The sequence below is a fragment of the Dermacentor silvarum genome, chromosome 9, assembly GCF_013339745.2.
Source record: "Dermacentor silvarum isolate Dsil-2018 chromosome 9, BIME_Dsil_1.4, whole genome shotgun sequence".
Classification (NCBI taxonomy): domain Eukaryota; kingdom Metazoa; phylum Arthropoda; class Arachnida; order Ixodida; family Ixodidae; genus Dermacentor; species Dermacentor silvarum.
In genome coordinates, this window is record NC_051162.1 from 152,459,139 (window position 1) to 152,482,282 (window position 23,144).

Here is a 23,144-nt window from a genome sequence, read left to right on the forward strand (position 1 = left end):
TTCGGCATGCAGGTACATTTTTATCTTTGGTACAGATATGTTTACGTGCATTGTAAACAAACTTCCTCGCATACTTTGTCATGCTAGTTGCACACGAAAATCATTCACATGAATTACACGTATGGTAAATTTGAATGCCAACACACAATGATACATATTCATAAATCATCTTTTTTTTTCTACCAGGATTGCAATACAGGGAGCATATATACTTTTAGGAACTGCCATGATTTAACAAAAAAAAATGTACTTCAGCGTTTTTTATCACTGGCTTTACTCAACAAAAGTATTTGTGTACTGACGATGCCGCCTACATAGGTGGTGAAACGTCTATGTTTTTGTTATACTTTTGTTGAGAACAGCCCTTGGCTTTTGAATCAGTTTTTCACACACAAAAAAAAAGATGGCCGCATATCTGCTTGCTTCGCCGCAAATTACCTCGAAAGACGATAGTCTTCTGTTGCCCCTGATATGCAACACCCCCTCCTCTCCCCCCACCCACCCCCCACGCTCTTATCCTCCCCTCTCACTCCTGCCATGATGGATGCAATGGAGGTTTTGCTGAATCCAATTCAAATTTCCCGCGTTCGCCCTGCTCTCGCGCCATCTCTTGGGACATTTTATTATTGTTGGCTTAAAGCCGGCTACAGAGCTGCGGCTTCGGTCGGCTTCTTTTTAACGCGTAGTGTCTCTGATGATGATTATTGTGGTTTATTGGCGCAAGGGCCAGATGTGGCCAAAGAGCGCCAAGACGATGGTAATGACTTGTTTCTGATATATGAATAGTCAATTACATGAACATTCGATGTGGCATGGCTGTAAAGGGGCCTAAAAACAGTCGCTGTAAAGAGCGTAAAATCTATACGTAATAAGATTATGGCAATGACTAATGATGTGTACTATAGACATGAATATACATTGCAAAAGAATGATATGACTTACAAACATATTACAGATGCAGGAATTGGCCAGAAGCACAAGTACCTAAACAGAGCCCTTGAGATACAAGAGCTTGTAGGCATGTGCTATAAAAAAAAAAAAACAATCACAGCAACATCCTCTTGAGAGAGGATGTGCTACGAACTTACTGGGCTAATAACATGTAGCACAACATCTTTCAAGTATGCGAGGACTGCTTTGGTGTTAAAGAGCGGTTCTTTACCAAGAAACATGGCGGGATGCAGAGGAACACAAGAGCGATATGCTAGAGGAAAGTGTTTCTTTCTTTCTCTTTCGGCTTCCCGACACTCCAGGAGGACGTGGAGGACGGTGAGCCTGTCGCCACATCTACCACAGGTTGGAGGATCATCACCATTCAATAGAAAATTGTGGGTGCCGTAGGTGTGTCCTATTCTGAGACGACAGAATAGGACATCAGTTCGTCGTGTTTTTGTTACGGAGGGCCAGTAACCTAACTGTGGCTTAATCAAATGAAGCTTATTACTTGTTTCGGCGTCCCACAAGCGTTGCCAGTGGCTTCGCAGTTTCTTTCGCAAGAAAGGTTTCAAATCTGTTGCAGGAACAGCAGCTGTAGGGTTAATAGCGGGTGTTGTGACTGATGTGGCCATTTGGTCGGCAAGAACATTGCCCTCGATGCCTCGATGCCCAGGCACCCAGCATATAATGACATGTTGGTTAGTTGCGTATGCTCTACAAAGAACAGAATAGAGCTCAATGAGAATGGGGTTTTTCTGTTTACAGGGTGACTTCAAGGCTTTTACGACGCTTTGAGAGTCTGTAAATATAATAGTTTTTTGAAGTTTTGATTTCTTTATATGCTTTACAGCTGACAATATTGCGTAGGCCTCAGCCGTAAAGATACTTGTTTCTTGGTGAAGCACGCCGGATTCCGAGAAGGACGGGCCGACGGCTGCATAGGATACTCCGGCATGTGATTTAGAAGCGTCTGTGTAAAATTCTGTGCACGGGTACTTGGACTGTAATTCTAGGAAATGCATTCGGATTTCAACCTCTGAAGCGTGCTTTGTAACCTCTACAAAGGACATATCACATGCTACCACCTGCCACTCCCAAGGTGGTAACAGCTTGGCTGAAGGCATTAAGCGATGTTCGTGGAGTGGGATATCCATTTCTTCGCTAAGCTCCCTGACACGCAGTGAGAAAGGCTGTCTTATAGACGGACGATTACCAAAAAGTGTAGCACACGTCATATCGTTAACGGTATTAAAACATGGATGCTGATGATTAGAGCGGACTTTAAGGAAATATGTGAGGCTGGTGTATGTTCTCTGCAGATGGAGTGACCACTCATTTGATTCGACGTATAAACTTTCAATGGGACTTGTTCTGAAAGCGCCAGTGGCCAGGCGGATACCTTGATGGTGGACGGGATCCAGCATCTTCAGCGCACTAGGGGCGGCAGAGTGATATACCGCGCTACCGTAGTCCAGTCGTGATGAAATGAGACTCTTGTAAAGATTCATTAAACACTTCCTGTCACTACCCCAGGATGTGTGAGATAAAACTTTTAGTAAGTTCATTGTTTTTAGACATTTCACCTTGAGATATTTTATATGTGGAATGAAAGTAAGTTTACAATCAAGTATGATGCCTAGGAACTTGTGCTCTTTGTTGACAGGTATTCGTTGTCCATACATTTCGATAGTGGGATCTGCAACAAGCCCTTTCTTCCTGGTGAAAAGAACACAAGAGCTTTTGTCGGGGTTCACCTTGAATCCGTTTTCGTCTGCCCACTTGGACACTTTGTTCAAGCCCTGTTGTACTTGTCTCTCACAGACTGTGAGGTTGCAGGATTTGAAACCTATTTGTATGTCGTCTACGTAGACAGAATAAAAAATAGCTGGCGGTAGTGAGGCGCGAAGCGTGTTCATCTTCACGATAAACAGTGTGCAGCTGAGCACACCTCCTTGGGGTACACCAGTTTCCTGTATAAATGGACGCGACAGTGCATTGCCTATTTTAACCCGGAATGTGCGGTTGTGTAGGTAGCTTTCAATAATAATTAACATATTACCGCGGATGCCCATTGCCGACAGATCGCGTAGGATTCCGTAACGCCAGGTCGTATCGTACGCCTTTTCCATATCGAGAAACACGGATAGGAAGTATTGTTTATGTATGAAGGCATCACGAATGTTTGCTTCGATGCGCACGAGATGGTCCGTTGTAGACCGTCCTTCTCTGAAGCCGCACTGATATGGATCAAGTATTTTGTTTGACTCAAGGAAGTGTAAAAGGCGACGATTGATCATTTTTTCAAAGAGTTTGCAGATACAACTTGTGAGGGCTATTGGGCGGTAACTTGTTACTAATTTGGGGTCTTTACCTTGTTTCAGAATCGGAACGACAAGGGATTCTTTCCATGCAGTAGGTAGGTGCCCGGCAGCCCATATAGCATTGAAAAGTGCGAGTAACGTTATTTGGGTATCACTGTGAATGTGTTTGATCATGTCGTACATGATCCTGTCGGGTCCAGGTGCAGAGCTCCGACATGCAGCCAAGGAGGCTCTCAATTCGGCGATGTTAAAAGGCATGTTATAGGGTTCGTTCTGTCTGCATTTGCGGTCAATAGCCTTGCGTTCTGCGATTTGTTTGTGCTTAAGGAATGCCTCGGAATAATTATTTGAACTAGACACGCGCTCGAAGTGTTCGCCAAGAGCGTCAGCTTGGTCTTCCAAGCTGTTCGCTTCGTCGTTCACTAGCGGCAACGGATGGATTTCTTTTCCCTTTAGCCTCATTAGCCTGTCCCATACTTTTGCCTCTTGAGTATACGAGTTGATACCTGAGAGAAACCTTTCCCAGCTTGCCCTCTTAGCCTGTCTTCGCGTCCTTCTTCCCTGGGATTTAACATGTTTAAATTCTATGAGGTTTTCAGCTGTAGGACATTCACGTAGTTTGCCCCAAGCTTGATTTTGTCTCCTTCGTGCCTGTCTACAATCGTTATTCCACCAGGGGACCCGTCTTTTAAATGAAGTGCCACATGTTTGAGGGATGAACTTCTCAGCGGCATCAATGATAAAAGCAGTAAAATATGATACGGCATGATCTATAGTAAAATTATTTATAAAATCTCGTGATAAGTACGTGGATTCCCTAAAGCATTCCCAGTCAGCTGAGGCCAGTTTCCAGCGAGGGACATGGGGAAGAGAGTCATGTTCAGTTACTAAGTTTAGGGTTACTGGGAAATGATCACTTCCAAATGGGTTTTTAATTACATGCCATTCTAAGTCAGGGAAAAGTGAGGCAGAGCCAATTGACAGGTCTATTGATGAATATGAACTATGATGGATATTGTAATATGTTGGTTCCTTCTTATTGAAGAGGCACGCACCGGAGTTAACAAGGAAGTTTTCAATGAGTCGACCTCTCGCGTCGCATCGCGAATCTCCCCAAAGGGTATGATGAGCATTAAAATCACCAGTGATAATGTATGGTTCTGGGAGCTGGTCAATGAGGCTGTAAAATTCCGTTTTAGTGAGGTGATGGTTGGGTGGTATGTAAATGGAGCAGATCGTTATAAGCTTGTTGAATAAAATTGCTCGCACAGATACAGCCTCGAGAGGCGTGTGAAGGGCAAACTGTTGGCAAGCAACAGACTTATTTACAACTATGGCTACACCTCCGGACAAGGCAGAAGCGTTGTCACGATCTTTACGGAAAATGGCATATTGCTTGAGAAAGTTGGACTGCGTAGGTTTTAAGTGTGTTTCTTGGACACACAGCACCTTCGGATTAAATTTATGTATGAGTTCTGTGATGTCGTCGAGGTTACGAAGTAGTCCTCTGACGTTCCACTGTAGTATCTGTGTGGCCATGTTGCAAACGAAGTTTGTGCTGTGTGTCTCGTGTAAAAACACTAACTTAACTTACAGAGCCCTTGTCGGGCCCTGTGATGCGGGCTTTTTCTTTTTTGGAGCGGTCGAGAGATTCTCGCCGCTCCTTTGGCGCTGGCTGCGCCGTCTGGCTGGAAAATGTGTCCATCGGCTCTTGCGGAGCGCTGGACACCCGCTCTTGAGAGCGGTTTGTTCGCAGTGAAGGCCTCGTCTCGAGAGACAAGACCTTGGAGGCCACCAGCCCAGAGGTGGATGGCCCCTTCTGCTGGGGTGGCGGAGCAGCGCTAGCTGCAGTCGCCGAGGGGGCAGATGGCTTCACCGCCGGCTCACTACGCATGGGCCGGACAGCAGCCGGAAGCCGCTGCGACGCTGCCCCCTGACGCGTCACATCGGCAAAGCTGGTTTTAGACAGGTAGGTAACCCGCCTTCGTGCCTCTTTGAAAGTTATGTTTTCTTTTACCTTAATTGTCACTATTTCCTTTTCTTTTTTCCAAGATGGGCACGACCGCGAGTATGCGGCGTGCTCCCCATCACAGTTAACACAATGTAGAGAACCTTCACAAGACTCGGAGGAGTGTTCGTGAGCACTGCATTTCGCACAGGTTTGGCGGCCTCGGCAGTTCTGCGAACTATGGCCGAACCGCTGGCATTTGAAACATCGAAGGGGATTTGGCACGTATGGCCTAACACGAAGCTTGATGTACCCGGCCTCGATGGACTCGGGCAGGACACTTGAGTTGAAAGTAAGTATTAGGTGTTTGGTCAGGAGTTCTTTGCCATCTCGCCTCATTTTAATCCGTTTAACATTGATGACATTCTGATCACTGAAACCCTCAAGGAGTTCAGCCTCACTCAGCTGCAACAGGTCATCATCTGAGACAACGCCACGGGTGGTATTCATAGTACGGTGTGGGGTTACTGTTAATTGGGCATCTCCAAATGACACTAGATTGGGCAGTTTCTCGTATTGTTTGAGATCACGGAGTTCCAAGAGGAGATCCCCGCTTGCCATCCTGGATGCTTTGTAGCCTGTTCCAAAAATATCAGTCAAAGACTTTGAGACAAGGAAAGGTGAAATTGTACGTACTGATGTGTCTGACTTTTCAGAGTGAATTACATGAAATCGGGGGAAATTCGGTGTTTGGCGTCCAAAAAACTGGAACACATCTTCGGTGCGCCCTCTTTTCAGACGGCGATCAGGGAGTGGCGGGAATTGTTCAGCCATAGGTATAGAATTTTTCGGCAGCGACGCCAGCCACCCACCATGGAGCCCAACGAGGGGACGCTGCAGGACCTGGAAAAGACAGGTCCTACAAAACGCCAGCTGTACGCCACTACTATAACCAAATATGTACAGCCAAGGTTGGCTGCACCACACAAGGTTAACCCTCGCTGCCTGGAAAGTCGGAAGTAAATAGAAGAGAGGAGAAGACCGGAAAGATTGAAAGTGAGAGGGAAAGACGAAGATTGAAGAGAAGGATAGGAAAAGGCAACTACCGATTTCCCCCGGGTGGGCCAGTCCGGGGGTGCCGTCTACGTGAAGCCGAGGCCAAAGGGGTGTGTTGCCTCCGCCGGGGGGCCGTAAAGGTCCAAACACCCGGAATTGGCTCAACCCCCAGGATCCCCTTTTCCCCGGACACGGCTAAGCCGCGCACGGTTAGACGCGGGAGGGGCCAACCCTCGTGTGCTCGGGTCCGTGGTGTCGCAACACACAACGCGTAGTGTCTCTTCGACACCATTTCTAACGCCTTGATTTTTTATTTATTAACGTAAAAGCCAGTCCAATGCGCATTCTTAATTAAATGAACGCTGCGGATCAAGGTTCTGTGCAAATATTTTGCATCAAACAGGCCTGAGCTTTCCTTTGCGCTGTATAATGTTGATACGCATTTGGTACCGCAGCTAAACGTCGCCTCCCCTTCCTCCCTCCCTCCCGTCCCCCCATGGCCTTTCGCGCGACGGAAGTCGCGTATGCTCTCGGCCGTGCGCTCGCTCCCCGTGAAAGCGCGCGTCCCTCGCGCGCTTTCACTCGCACACCATCGAAGACTGAGCCCTCAGCAGATTCGCTGTAAAAGGTATTAATGTCCAATGGAACACCGCTGAGCGGTCCTTCGAGTTATAAACTTCCCGCGGGAAAGCGAGTGTGTTGAGACAGTTGGCGCGTTTTCATTTGGTTTTAGCGAGCGCAATTAGAACGCAGGCGAGAGCTTGCGCACAGAAGGAACGCGCGAAAAAAAAAGAAAATTTCACCAAAGGGATTTTAATAACTTTCGCATTGTCACACGTAAGCAATCTTAAGTGCCTCTGCCAAATTTTCGTGTATAAAAAATAAATAACCTGAGTTGCTTTGTATAATTAAGCGCTGTACAGAAGCTTCGCATCATATAGGTTCCAACATGTGCGTTGCCTCTGCGTAATTTTTGTTTCGATTCGGGGAAATGTTAGTTTAAAGGACATGAAGTACTTTCAAAGAGATTCCTAAATAAATTTGGACGTTGTATTCATCATCGTTGCTAATAAGATAATGCAGATTATACTTGCGAAATACGCAGGGCAAGAACGGAGGCTTTTCAATACAGCATATCTCTACGGCTCCTGCTTACATTTGGCTTTATTGCAGTCAAGAAAGATACCATCTAGACTCGAAAATGTTATTAGTACAGCAATAAAAGTTACCGAGGCACTTGATAAGTCTCCTGACGTGCATTGAATGGGAAAGCATTATGACTCTTTCGCACGATGCTTTTAAAGGAACCCTAAACCACCCAGAGGTCGAAATTTAGCTGTGGTGTTGCAGTTCTGCACGAGTCTACAACGAATACGTAGCGGCAAGAATTTCTTGAAATGGTGCAGGTAATAGCGGAGTTCCACGCGTTTGAAGATCGAAACACGGCCCTCGCTCGTTTCGCTCTTTCCTTCGCTACTCTCCTCGTCGGCTGGTCTCTCCCCCTCGCCGAGTGCTCCTCCAAATGTCACGTGACATACGTCATCGCCTACGCGGTGTCCACTTCCGGTTAAAGCACGTCCACGCTAGCGGCAAATATACTGACGGCGAACCGGCCTTGAGTGCCGTAGAACGTCTGCCGCGCGATAGGTGTCCAAAATACACGGTAGTACACGCACAGAGAGAGAGAGATAAAACAAGCAGTACAAAGAGACAAGAAACATATTTGAATCACTGAAGCATAGGTATAGCTTGGAATATAGACCAAATTAGATCACATAAATATACATTTACTAAATGCATGAATTTGTTAACATAATTTTACATTTAGCCCATCATTCGGAAGCCGAACTACCACCCGCCGTGGAAGTTCAGTCGCTTTGGCGTTGGGCTGCTAAGCACGAGGTCGCGGGATCGAATCCAGGCCGCGGCGGCCGCTATTCCGAGGGGGGCGAAATGCAAAAACACCCTTGCATTGGGTGCACGTTAAAGAACTCCAGGTTGTCGAAATGAAACCCGAGTTCCTCACTACGGCGTCCCTCGTAATCATATCGTAGCATTAGCACGTAAAACCCCAGTACACCACTTCACCTTCGGGGACCCAATGTACATGAAGTAGCAGGTTGGCATCCATAGCCTACATTGACCAATCATGTGCTTGAACAATGACTTGGTGGAAGCCCCTGGACAATAGATAATTTTTTTTTTACTTGCTCGATGTGTTGGAAGTAGTAAGCACCGTTAAACTCTTTAAGGTCTATGCTTCATACAAAACACCGTTTTAACACCCTGAAATGATGAAATGGTGCACTAAGAGTGTTTTTTCTAACGAATGTAACCATTTTAATAATTTTCAGAGAAAATAAGGGTGCAAGAAGGGTGTTTCGACATCTAATCCACCCTCGAGGGTGTAATTTTCCTGAGTATGTAGAAAAGCTACTGTAACTCTGTAACTACTGTAACCGGGCACTCTTACGAAAATATTGCACTATATTCAATCAAATCTCAACAGACATTCTATTGTCGATAAGCGAAAGGCAACATAAACACAACCGCGCTTTTATAATGCTTTTTGTAACTGGCACCAATGTTCCACGTTCTGAATGTACAATGGCGTTATGAGCCACGCCTCAGTGCTCTTAATAACGTAATGTAACTGTTGTGACTAATGTAATGTGCGTGTTAAAGGGATAATAAATGAAGTAGCTAGCTGCAAAAATGGTCTCCCTCAAAGCACACTATATCTCCCTCAATTCTTTCAGTGCCGATAACTTAACGTGAGATATTGTTGTGCAGACCAATTTAAATGTCTGCGAACGCACGTTTACTTAAAGTGATTCCTTTTGAGTCACTCTTGATTTTTCTGCTTCTTTAATTTGTAGGAATTATCGTCTCATCTTGCAATCATACTGTTACGTAACAGCAACTGGTATAGCAGTTTCGAAGCGCCAAACCCGATAGGTGGGTTCGTCGGTCGGTAGGTAGTTCCGTCAGTGAACACTAAGCAACTGTTTTCATCTGTTCTGCAGCGGTGAGTTACGGCGCATTCCTGGCGCCTATAGCCATCTGGACAGCGTGATACTGGGACTCAATTTCTATAAGAAAAGGAAGTTCATCTTGCCGATGGAGCCGAACGTACCGGTACTTCTCAGAGTCGACTTGCTCGGATAGCTTCGTGATCAGGATCTCGTGAAGCACTGCCCATGCTACATATTGCCTTTTTTGGGTGGTTCTTGCGTTGACATGCCAGTATGCACGAACGGTGTGTGTGGTTTATGCGGAATGCCAGTTGGGGGAGGGGGGTGCATTTTCTTTTGCCGCTGGAAGCGAGCTCAAGCTGTCCAAGACATGACGTCAACGACGACGCGAGTGCAGCCGGAGTGTCCGTTGCTACGGTGATAAACAATTGTGGGGTGTGGTCGCTCGCGAAGCTGCAATGTAGGCTGAGAGGGACGGTATCGGGGAGAGGTGCGGATTAGTTTAACCACATGTGGGGTTCTATAACGTGCATGTGTGCCTAAATTCAAAACCCTCGTGCACCAACAAGAGCGTTTTTGGAAGGCGCCGGCCGCCGCAAGAGGGGATCGAACCGGCGTCCTCGATGATGATGATTATTGTTGTTTATTGGCGCAAGGGCCAGGTGTGGCCAAAGAGCGCCAGGACGATGGTAATGGCTTGTTAGTGGTACATGAATAGTCAATTATATGAAGGTTACATGTGGCATGGCTGTAAAGGGGCCTAAAAGCAGTCGCTGTAAAGTGCGTAAAATCTATACGTAATAAGATTATGGCAATGACTAATGATATGTACTATAGGCATGAGCAATGCATTGCGATAGAATGATATGACTTCCAAAATATTGCAGATGCAAGAATTAGCCAGAAGCACAAGTGCCTAAACAGAGCCCTTGAGACACAAGGGCCTGGAGGCATGTGCTATAAAAAACAATCACAGCAACATCCTCTGAAGAGAGGATGCGCTACGAACTTGTTGGGCTAATAACATGTAGCACAACATCATTCAGGAATGCGAGGACTGCTTTGGTGTTAAAGAGCGGTTCTTTACCGAGAAACATAGCGGGATGTAAAGGGACATAATAGCGATATGCTAGAGGAAAGTGTTTCTTTCTTTCTCTTTCGGCTTCCCGACACTCCAGGAGGACGTGGAGGACGGTGAGCCTCTCACCACATCTACCACAGGTTGGCGGGTCATTACCACTCAATAGAAAATTGTGGGTGCCGTACGTGTGTCCTATTCTTAGACGACAGAATAGGATATCAGTTCGCCGGGTTTTTGTTACGGAAGGCCAGTAACCTAACTGTGGCTTAATCAAATGAAGCTTATTACTTGTTTCTGCATCCCACAAGCGTTGCCAGTGGCTTCGCAGTTTCTTTCGCAAGAAAGGTTTTAAATCTGTTGCAGGAACAGCAGCTGTAGGGTTAATAGCGGGTGATGTGACTGATGTGGCCATTTGGTCGGCAAGAACATTGCCCTCGATGCCTCTATGCCCAGGCACCCAGCATATAATGACATGCTGGTTAGTTGCGTATGCTCTACACAGAACAGAATAGAGCTCAATAAGAACAGGGTTTTTCTGTTTACAGGGTGACTTCAAGGCTTTTACAACGCTTTGGGAGTCTGTAAATATAATAGTTTTTTGAAGTTTTGATTTCCTTATGTGTTTTACGGCTGACAATATTGCGTAGGCCTCAGCCGTAAAGATACTTGTTTCTGGGTGGAGTACGCCGGATTCCGAGAAGGACGGACCGACGGCTGCATAAGATACTCCGGCATGTGATTTAGAAGCGTCTGTGTAAAATTCTGTGCACGAGTACTTGGACTGTAATTCTAGAAAGTGCATTCGGATTTCTACCTCTGAAGCGTGCTTTGTAACCTCTATAAATGATATATCACATGCTACTACCTGCCACTCCCAAGGTGGTAACAGCTTGGCTGAAGGCATTAAGCAATGTTCGAAGAGTGGGATATCCATTTCTTCACTAAGCTCCCTGACACGCAGTGAGAAAGGCTGTCTTACAGAGGGACGATTGCGAAAAAGTGTAGCACACGTCGTATCGTTAACGGTATTAAAACACGGATGCTGATGATTAGAGTGGACTTTAAGGAAATATGTGAGGCTGGTGTATGTTCTCTGCAGATGGAGTGACCACTCATTTGATTCGACGTATAAACTTTCAATGGGGCTTGTTCTGAAAGCGCCAGTGGCCAGGCGGATACCTAGATGGTGAATGGGATCTAGCATCTTTAGCGCGCTTGGGGCAGCAGAGTGGTATGCTACAGCACCATAATCCAGTCGCGATCTAATGAGGCTCTTGTAAAGATTCATTAAACATTTCCTATCGCTGCCCCATGTTGTGTGAGATAGAATCTTCATTAGGTTCATTGTTTTTAGGCATTTTCCTTTGAGATATTTTATGTGGGGAATGAAAGTTAGCCTGAAGTCAAGTATGATGCCTAAAAACTTGTGTTCTTTGTTCACAGGTATCTGCTGTCCATACAGTTCTACACAGGGATCTGGGATCAGGCCTCTCTTTCTTGTGAAAAGAACACAAGAACTTTTGTGGGGGTTAACTTTAAACCCGTTTTCGTCTGCCCACTTGGACACCTTGTTCAAGCCCTGCTGTACCTGTCTCTCGCACACTGCGAGGTTACATGACTTGAAGCCTAGTTGTATGTCGTCTACGTAGACGGAATAAAAAATAGCCGGTGGTAATGAGGCACGGAGTGTGTTCATCTTGACGATAAAGAGTGTGCAGCTGAGCACACCTCCTTGGGGTACACCAGTTTCCTGTATAAATGGACGTGACAATACATTGCCGATTCTGACACGAAAGGTACGATTAGACAAATAGCTTTCTATTAGGCTTAGCATATTGCCATGGATGCCCATTCGCGACAAGTCTCTCAGGATACCGTAACGCCATGTTGTGTCGTACGCCTTCTCCATATCGAGGAATACCGATAAGAAAAACTGTTTATGTACAAATGCGTCTCGGATATTTCCTTCAATGCGCACAAGATGATCAGTTGTGGATCGGCCTTCTCTAAAGCCACACTGATAGGGATCAAGCATTTTGTTCAGTTCAAGGAAATGTATGAGGCGTCGATTAACCATTTTTTCAAATAGCTTGCACAGGCAACTTGTGAGAGCTATGGGACGGTAACTTGCCGCCAAGGAAGGATCTTTACCCTGCTTCAATACAGGGACCACAATCGCTTCTTTCCATGCGGACGGAAGGTATCCGGCAGCCCTAATAGTGTTGAAAAGTGCGAGTAGTGTCAGTTGTGTATCAGGGTGTATGTTCTTAATCATGTCATACATGATTCTGTCGGGTCCCGGTGCAGAGCTCTTAGATGCGATCAAGGCAGCTCTCAACTCGGCAATACTGAAAGGAAGGTTATGCGGGTCGTTCTGTCGACATTTCCGTACGAATGGCTTAGATTCTTCTCTCTGTTTATATTTAAGAAAGGGTTGCGAATAGTGGATTGAGCTTGAAACACGCTCAAAGTGCTCCCCAAGACAGTCAGCCTGGTCCTGCAAGGTATTTCCTTGGTCATTCACCAGAGGCAGCGGATGAATTTGGTGCCCCTTTAGCTTTTTTAAGCCATTCCACACTTTTGCCTCCTGTGTGTATGAATTTATAGACGATAGAAACCTCACCCAGCTTTCTCTCTTTGCCTGACGTCGTGTCCGCCTTCCCTGTGATTTAATGCGTTTAAATTCAATTAGATTTTCTGCACTTGGCGATCTACGCAATATGCCCCATGCCTTATTCTGTCTCTTTCGCGCCTCTCTGCAGTCTTCGTTCCACCACGGGACACGTCTTTTAAGTGAACCACCATTCGTTTGTGGGATACACTTTTCAGCAGCATTAATAATAAAAGCGGTAAAATATGCAACAGCATCGTCGATACTAAAATTGTTTATAAAATCTCGTTGTAAATAAGTTAAATCTTTAAAATGCTCCCAGTCAGCCGATGCTAATTTCCATCGAGGAATATTGGGAGGGTTATCGTGCTTAATTATTAAGTTTAAAGTTACAGGGAAGTGGTCACTTCCAAAAGGATTGTTAATTACATTCCATTCAAGGTCAGGCATAAGAGAAGCAGATCCAATTGCTAGATCTATTGATGAGTACGAATCGTGTTGGGCGTTATAGTAGGTAGGCTTCTTCTTATTAAAAAGGCAGGCACCAGAGGTCAGTAGAAAATTTTCGATGAGGCGACCTCTCGCGTCGCATCGCGAGTCTCCCCACAACGTGTTGTGAGCGTTAAAATCTCCCACGAGAATGTAAGGTTCAGGAAGCTGGTCAATAAGGCTATAAAAATCTGTTTTTCCGAGAATATAGTTTGGGGGTATGTATAAAGAACATACAGTTATCAATTTATTAAAAAGAATTGCCCGAATTGACACGGCCTCAAGGGCCGTCTGAAGGGGAACATGTTGACAAGCTACAGACGTGTCTACAACTATTGCAACACCACCGGACGACGCAAGAGCGTCGTCTCGATCTTTCCGGAAAATGGCGTACTGCCGGAGAAAGTTGGATTGTGTAGATTTGAGGTGTGTCTCTTGAACACACAGCACCTTAGCATTAAACCTGTGTAGGATTTCTTTGACGTCATCGAGGTTGTGTAGGAGTCCTCTGACGTTCCATTGTATTATTTGTGTATTCATGTTGAAAGTGTTTTTTGTGCTGTGTGTTTAAAGAGACTACCTTAACTTACAGAGCCCTTGTCGGGCCCTGTGATGCGGGCTTTTTCTTTTTTGGAGCGATCGCGAGATTCTCGCGGCTCCTTAGGCGCTGGCGGCGCCGTCTGACCGGTTGTTGTGTCCATCGCCTCTTGCGAGGCGCTGGACACGCGCTCTTGCGAGCGGTTGGTTTGACGGGAAGGCCTCGCCTCGAGGGACGAGGCCCTGGAGGCCACCAGCCCGGAGGTCGATGGCCCCTTCTTGAGAGTTGGCGGAGCAGCGCTAGCTGCTGCCGCCGAGGGGGTGGATGGCGTCACTGGCGGCTCACTGTGTGTGGGCCGGACAGCCGCCGGAAGCCGTTGCGACGCTGCCCCCTGACGCGTCACATCGGCAAAGGTTTTCTTGGGCAGGTAGGATACCCGCCTGCGTGCCTCCTTGAACGTTAGATTTTCCTTTACTTTAATTATTACAATTTCCTTTTCTTTTTTCCAGGTGGGGCACGACCGCGAGTATGCGGCGTGCTCCCCATCACAGTTCACACAATGTAGCGAGTTTTCACAAGAGTCAGATGAGTGTTCATGAGCACTGCATTTCGCACACGTTTGGCGGCCTCGACAGTTCTGAGAGCTGTGGCCGAATCGCTGGCATTTAAAGCATCTGAGAGGATTTGGAACGTATGCCCTGACACGAAGTTTGATGTATCCGGCCTCGATGGATTCGGGCAGGACACTTGAGCCGAAAGTGAGCACCAGGTGCTTAGTCTTGATTTCTTTGCCGTCGCGCCTCATCTTAATTCTTTTAACGTTTATCACATTCTGCTCACTGAAGCCCTCCAAGAGTTCAGCCTCGGTTAGCTCCATTAAATCATCATCTGAAACAACGCCGCGAGTGGTGTTCATAGTACGGTGTGGGGTCAGTGTTATTGGGATGTCCCCAAATGACACTAATTTCGGCAGCTTTTCGTATTGTATCTGATCGCGGAGCTCCAGAAGCAGATCACCGCTTGCCATTTTCGATGCTTTGTAGCCTCGGCCAAGAACTTCAGTCAGAGACTTCGAGACAAGGAAGGGTGAGATCATTTTTACTGTCTTTTCAGGTTTATCGGAGTGGATGACGTGAAATCGTGGAAAGTTTTGTGTTCTGTTGCCAAAAAATTGAAATACATCTTCGGTGCGCCCTCGTTTCTGAGGGCGATCAGGGAGTTTAGGGAACGCGCTGTCCATGAGTATAGCTGGGATTTTCGGCAGCGATGCCAACCACCCACCAAGGAGCCCAACGCGGGGACGTGACAGGAGTTCCTGTAATGGGAATCCTGCCAACGCCAGTTGTACATCACTGCTATAACCAAATACAGCATAGCCAAGACTGGCTAGCCACACAAGGTTAACCCTTGCCGCCCAGAAATTTGGAAGTGAGGAGAAGATAATAGAAGACAGGAAAGAAGAGACAGTGAAAGAGAAAGAAAAAGTGGTGAGAGGGGGACAGGAAAAGGCGACTGCCGATTTCCTCCAGGTGGGTCAGTCTGGAGGTGCCGTCTATGTGAAGCAGAGGCCGAAGAGGTGTGTTGCCTCCGCCGGGGGGCCTTAGAGGTCCGAACACCCGGGATCGGCTCAACCCCCAGGATCCCCCTTTCCCCAGACACGGCTAAGCCGCGCACGGCTACACGCGGGAGGGTCCAAGCCTCATGTGCTCGGGTACGTGGTGTCGCAACACACCAAACGCCTGCTTACGCAGACGCCCCTGCGGGGGAACCGGCGTCCTCCTCCATAGCTGCAGGAGAACGCCATAACCAAGAAATCACTGCGGAACGTATTATTCTGGAACGTTAGATTTTCTTTCCAGACACCTCACCACCAATATTCTTATCAAAGAAATATGGTTGCAGAAAAAAAAAACGTTCTGCAGTAGGAGCCACGTAGAATTATAGAAGATTGCCCGCTAAGACACGACAGAGTCACTTCATATATATAGGTATATTTTGCGTAAGTTATATGGCTATTCCATGTATCGCAGTTCCGCGGACACTGCGTCACACAGGTGAGCTTGAAAGAATGCCGAGAAGACTGCAATGAGTGGCAGAATGAAAATTTAGTATGCTGCTGTTCTTGCGGACAAAGGACGTATGGCGCGTTTTAGTTTATTTTAGATGGACCGCTGAGGGGGGGGGGGGTAGATAGGCGTAAAGAGGCCATTTCTGTCTTTTAGAGCCGATGCTTTGTTTGCCTCATTTTCAGTGGTCCGGCGTGGACTCCTCAGTAGGCTGCTGTCAGTCGTCGGTTTACCGCCTGATATGCACGCGAGCCCTGCTATCGCAAACCGGCTTGATAGCGTTACATGTCAACCGACAAAATTGTACCAGTGAGCGTCCCTGAATTGTTCTGCTTAATCAAGCAGTAGGTCACGACATAAAACCTATACACATAATGCTGGCTAACAGGTAACAATAAAGCACGCAGATCGTTTAAGGGAATAAATAGTGCAAGGTATTCAATGGTATCTTTGATTAGCCTAAATATTTTAAACTTAGGCTACCCCACTCTTGGGCAATTGCCCACTGGGTTTATTCCCATTCATCGCTAATCCTCTCCAGATTAAGTATAGCCGTATAGGCCACTGTGTCACGACGACAACAACAACAAACGTTTTATGTTTTTTTGTTCACGGTGTACTCGTACACTGCAAACTGAGAAAGATTGGGCTAAACGTGCAAGAGGTACAGATTCGTTAGCTGTACGGCGAGATATGTGTCACAATTCTCTGTGCATACACTTATTCTCATCACATCTCTTTCTTATACAAGCGTCACACATCGCCTTCGTCCACGTGATATGGCTTCGTCGACGTGTCATGGTGTGCATCCGCGAGATTTGGTGTTTACATTTCATAGAAGCTTGGGATGGTGTAGTGCACGATATCAAATTCCATGACATCAAAGTTATTCTTTCTGGGGTTTTACGTGCCAAAACCAGTTATGATTATGAGGAACGCCGTAGTGGAGGGCTCAGCATTAATTTTGACCACCTGGGGTTCTTTAACGTGCACTACAACGCAAGCACACGGACGTTTTTGCATTTCGTCTCCATCGAAATGCGGCCGCCGGGGCCGGGATTCGATCCCGCGACCTCGTGCTCAGCAGCGAAACGCCTTAGCTGACTGAGCCACCCCTGCGGGTGACATCAAAGTTATGACCTTTGTGTTGTATATGTGTTGCACATACATAAGCACTCTAGATTGGATTAGAAGTGTGTAGGATGACAATAAAGACAATTGCACTCACCACAACAGGCACTTTATAACCCGGTTTGTAACCCGGGTTTAGCATTTTATAACCCGGTTTACACAAGCTTCGCTTCACATGTTTTTTTGTTACTCATTGGAATTTGCTTGCTACTTGTTTGTCCTGACCCGTTTCAGTTATCTTCTCTTTGTAAAGACAAGTCCTTAGATTAAACGTTTTAGATTCTCAGTTCTACGTGGTTCATTCTCCTGCTGGGTATGTGCCACTTCTTTAGTGGCCCAGCAACCACAACGGCAACAAACTGTTTACAGAGGCCGCGTCGTGGCCACCAATGTTGCCAACATTTTGTATATAGCAGGCCAAGGCCTCGTTCCTGATGGCACCTGATGCCAAGGAGAGAATTCGTGGCAGTGGGAGGAGAGTATCAAGACGAAGTTTATATCTCGGTCTGCCCCGGTTTTCACTGGCTTTCGCGTTTACTTGCGGCCTCGGTAGATCTTTTTTTCTTAGGGGGGGAGGGGGGGGACAACTTCAACAGCGTTTTGTGTCACTCTTGAAGCTGTTGCTGATTACAGGCTTCCACTGTTACAGTGGAATGACCCCAGCTGTACTAAATCTCAAATTCCATGACAACTGACAGTGTAGAAGTCTGAGTGAACGTTATCCAAGACATATATCCAAGACCCCAGCATTCACCTAACCGGGGCTGGGCTACCACATTCTACGGCTACCACCACTGAGAAATACTACCAAATACATGCCACTACCGAATGCATTGGCAGAAAGGCGCAGGCCACAGAGGCAGTCTCCAGCGGCCTGAGCTTGTTGTAAACGCAAATACGTTTAAGGAGATCAGTACACAGGAATCTGCAGGCGTGGCATGAAGTAACAGCCGATTGCTATAGCAAAAGTGTTGTTTTCCCCCAAAAAGATAGCAAAATGCATTTTGGGCATAAGGGTGACTTCATATGGTGAAGATGTAAACACGACGATGTTTCTGACTCACGAATGAAGCCGTTTTTTGATCCAAGCGGTTTTGGACGCTTCTGTGCAAGCACGTGATCGTATTAGTGATCATTATGATCATCCAATATAGGTTCACTGCAGAACGAAGGTATGCCCCCAAAGAACTTCGAGGTACCCCTCTACTGCATCAGCTGAATGCATCATACGCCTTCAAAGTTCACGTGTCTCATCGCACCATCTAGTCAAATATCTTATTTTCATTAAGCTAACAGATCAGGGGCGCTATTCTCAAGCGACCACTTTCGGGGGTCCGATCAACTGTCGCGAGGTTTCTTTTGACTAGGCACCTGGACACGTTGAAGTACACGGTTCCGAGGCCAGGTGCTGAGTCGTGGGGCCGAGTCGTGGTGCCGATTCATGGTGCCAATTCATGGTGCCAATATGGTGCCAATTCATGGTGCCAATTCATGGTGCCAATTCATGGTGCCAATCATGTGCCATCATGGTGCCAATTCATGGTGCCAATTCATGGTGCCAATTCATGGTGCCAATTCATGCTGCCAATTCATGCTGCCAATTCATGCTGCCAATTGATGGTGCCAATTGATGATGCCAATTCATGGTGCCAATTCATGGTGCCAATTCATGGTGCCAATTCATGGTGCCGAGTCACGGGAAATCTCGCCGAAAGATGATCCCATCCCCGAAAGTGGTGTTCGCCTCGAGAATAATGTCCCGGGTTTCATGATCACGAATATGTGAGCAACGGCTTTAAGGCAACAGTTCTGCCGCCACGCGGAAAATGTGTTTACTTTCATAAGCCCTCTACGGGGACAGCGAATGACAAAAGAAACACGAGGTGCCAAACAGCGTCTCTCTTTCCAAGCCGTACGCCACCATTCGCCTCTCTCGGCGACGTCACTTTATATCAAAGAGGCAAGCACTTTTCAAACAGACAATGCCACGCATACTGGAGAGAGAGGGTCTACGTGATGGCGCGAACGGGAGTTACCGTCATCTGCGTTATCGCGAAGAGACGGGGGGGGGGGGGGAGGCGAGGCTAGGGGTAAGGGGGGGCCTTCACCGAGTTCGGGGGCAAGATAGTACGGCGTCGTTCGCCGGGGGTGCTGTGTGACGCTGTCCAGAAGGCATACGGGCACATAAGCAGACGATAAAAAGGAAGATGGCGCCGTCCTCTTGTTGCGCCGACGTCTGTTACCGCTGCTGCTGCTTCCTTGCACTTTTTCTGGCGACTTTTCTACTTCGCGTAGTAGACGCGGACCGACCAACAAAGTCAAAAGTCTGTGAGTATAACTACGCAGTTTTGGTCGTTTCGTATTGACGAACTGTCCGTCGCACTGCTGACCTAGTTTTGTTTTTTGCCCGCCTGCGCTAATGCCAACTCGCGCGCACGCAATCGTTGCAAGTTGACAGGTCTCCGCGATTTCGGCTTCCGGTTGGTTTGAGTGTTTTTTCCGGACACCTCTCGTCGTTCGATCTTGGGTGTCAAGATCGAACGGCCTGGGCGTGGCATACTGTTACACTGCATTTAAACACTGACCTATTCATTGCATATAGTTGCCATAGAAAGCAAAGTACGTCCAAAGCTTTCATTACGTCAAAAAGAAGCGGCTTATACTTATCGTCGGATGTAAGGACGAATTACACTTCGAAACCTACCGTTTGTACTTTGAGCTCTTAGTTTAGGTTTGTTTCGTTACTTTCGGATTGCCGCGTGTACAGCAGGCAACACTTAAGGCACGGTGGTTATTTTTTCGTCAGAGATGCAGGTCCATTCTAGGAAAATTATCAGCAACATTACTATAGCCAATCTTTCTTTTTCCGAGTTTTTGAATAATTCATGCTTCCGCTTTAGCACACGTCTGTTGATGAATCTGATGAATATACATTCATCTTCATGAATGTAGATTCGGACAGCTTCTCGTAGTGCTTATATATTCAGTCATGCTGGTGATAGGCAAACTATGCCGCTACCTGGCATCGGAAATGAAGGAAAAAATATTTTTCATTGACACCGACATCTTAGGCAACTTTGTTAATGGCGGCAAAAGCGAAAAAAGAACGCGAATAATGTTTATGGGAATGCCTGATTTCAGCCCGAAGTAGATAGTGCTGAACGTTTCTACGTTTACGTACAAACATTGAACATTGTTGAACATTGAAGATTGTACGTTTGTTAGGCTGGAGAAACGGGATAAGTTTTCAACAAGACTCAATAGGGTGCAAATATAGTATATGTTTAATATTTATAATGCAAGGTGCAAGCGAACTAGGTCGCTCTGTTAAGCTGGTCAGTAGAAAACGTACACGTCCTCAAAAGTCACGCGCTATAGTTGTTTCCGCAGTCACGGTGCATACTTTCTTCGTAAGCAAATGCCCTTCACCCCAACCCGTCCCTCACACCATTCCTCTGTGCCGTTTCCCTCGAGTGACGCCTCGGCCTTTACGTCACTCGATTCTCGCTGTTTACCGAGCAGCGAGCGGCACGTGTTTGAGTATGTCAAAGGAGCGATAAAAAATGTGAGAAATATGCTGATGGCACTGAAATATGGGAGATAAAGTGCGCTTGCTCATGGCATCGTAATAAATGGCATGAAACGGTGATTCAGCATTAAAAAACAGCGGAGTGGAGAGAAGGACAGTGCTGGTGCCGCTAAGGGTGGAATCCAGTTCGTCATCTCGTGCAGACGAACGGTGTCGCTTATTTTGTCTGGGAAATTCTTGTACACCTAGCTTACGCGGAGATCAGTGCGAGCCGCTAGAAAGGCGCCGCTGCGTTGCCTAAAAAATGCCGGATTAGGGGAAAAATTGTCGGCCTGTGCGACAGTGCGCAATGTGTGTGGTTCTATATCTCAGTGGGACATTGACTTTGATTATGGCTACTTGGCACCTTTACAGACTGTGTGACGGCGCCCACACAGAGAGTTCTACATTGTTCATACTTGAATACCTTCATTTGCTTTCTTTTCTCATTGTTTTCTTTCTTTCGCCCGCTTGCCACTTTCCCCAGTACAAGGTAGCAAACCAGAGATATCATCTGGTTAATCTCCCTGTCTTTACCGCTTGCCTTTATTTCTCTCCTCTCTGGAACATCTGTAACTACATGTACTCTGTGCAGGGCGTTTCCTTCGACGTAACACCAGTATTCTGTGATAGAAGCTACTGCTACTGCCTGCTCACGAGTCGCACCTCAACGCTACTGACCTGCTCATGGCGATAGCAGACTGGTGCTTTGAACTGCCCTCGCATGCATGTGGGTGTAGCAGACAGATGAGTTGAAGGTTGGCTTAATCCATGCACTGTCCAAGTCATGGACGGTGGCTCCGACTTGAGCACTGCACGGGCTAGGGCCTGCCCGGGCCGAGCTGGATAAATAAATTTTTGGCAGGCCCAGGCCTGATGCTTTCGGGCCTGGGCCAGGCTTGAAGCTGGGGGCCCAGAGCCGGCACGGGCTTGTTCACCTACACTCTTAAAAAAGCTTGCACCCTTTGAGGCTTATCTTGTCCCACAACGATGATCGTCATCTGCCTTGCTTGCGTTTTCTTCCTTGAAAACTCAGTGCCCGCTGCTTTCCTATCAAGAATGTCATGTCCCGCTGATGACGTGCAAGTCTTTCATTGCCTGGAAGTGCCGGGACCGCATCGTTAAAGAAAGGAATGACGTGCAAGGCGATTACTGACGTCACGATTACTGTAGTGGGACAAGACAAGCCCGAAAGGGTGCAAACTTTTTTTTAAGATTGTGTAGGTCGGGTCTTCGAGCACACGCGGGCGCTTTGCACTGATTCAAGGCATTCGGTGTCAACTGAGAAGTTCGGAATAGTAGCACTTAATGACCTTAGCAAACATGTAAAAAGGTCTAATTCCTTTTCTTTGTTTAGATTTGTTTTTCGAAAAATACCAATTATTTTTGTTTCTACAGAAAAAAAGGTTGATTTCACAAAAGAAAAATACTTATATTGAGAACATTTGTTATACAGTCTGACTGTTACTGCTTTGGCTATTGCACTATTTTGTTACTTTTGATATGATTATTTTACCGTATTGCATCGTTTTACCACTTTACATTTATCGCAATACTCTGGCACTTGATCAATCGTGAAAGAGATATTGCACTCCTTTGACGAATGTAACCGCTTTAAGCACATTCGTAACGTCCGTCTTTGGAGTTAAAGTTTTGCATGAAAGTGCTTTGTTGTTTTGGAAGGATTGTGTGGCAGTACATTTCTCACCGTCATTATTTTCGAGCCTTAATTAGAACATACGCGTTTGAAATTTCAGCTGTTTTTGCACCTAACATAACTTTAGAATTTTTCTTGATTTAAGAACTACTTACAAGAGCCATTAATAGGCGATATTCAAAGTGCGTTGTGATCTGGAACGCTGGTCGTGTCCGCCATCGTCTCTGGGGCGTAGTTGTGAAGCACTGTAGGTTGTGCGGATCGGCGACCGTCGCCATATATGACTATGCAGTACACTTTTGGCAGTCGGGCCCGGAAACATTACATCATGGACTGTAATGCGAAGGCCTTGTTCTATCTAGGAGGCGTTGTCTATTGTTGCACGCACTCCTGCCTCTTCTCAACGGTATTGATGTGACGCCGAGGATAGATACTTGCTTGCCATGCCGGAGGTCCAGGTTTGATTCTTCGTAGGAACTAAATTTCATCAACACTTTTCTTCCTACACGGTCGTTGCAATCGAGGCCACAAAGACACTTCCAAAGTGGGGTAGAGAAGTGAGAGAAATGTCGCTTTTAATAAAATAACGCGGTTCACTTCAATTGTGACGCAGACTACATGGATGACCTATGCGGGTCGTCGCACACGGCTTCCATCACGGTGGGAGTGGCGGGCCTCGAGTCGGCGGTGGTGCTGCGTGCCACCAAGCACCACATCGACCACGATTTCAACTGCACGGTGAACGTGACCACGAGGGTGGACCGGAA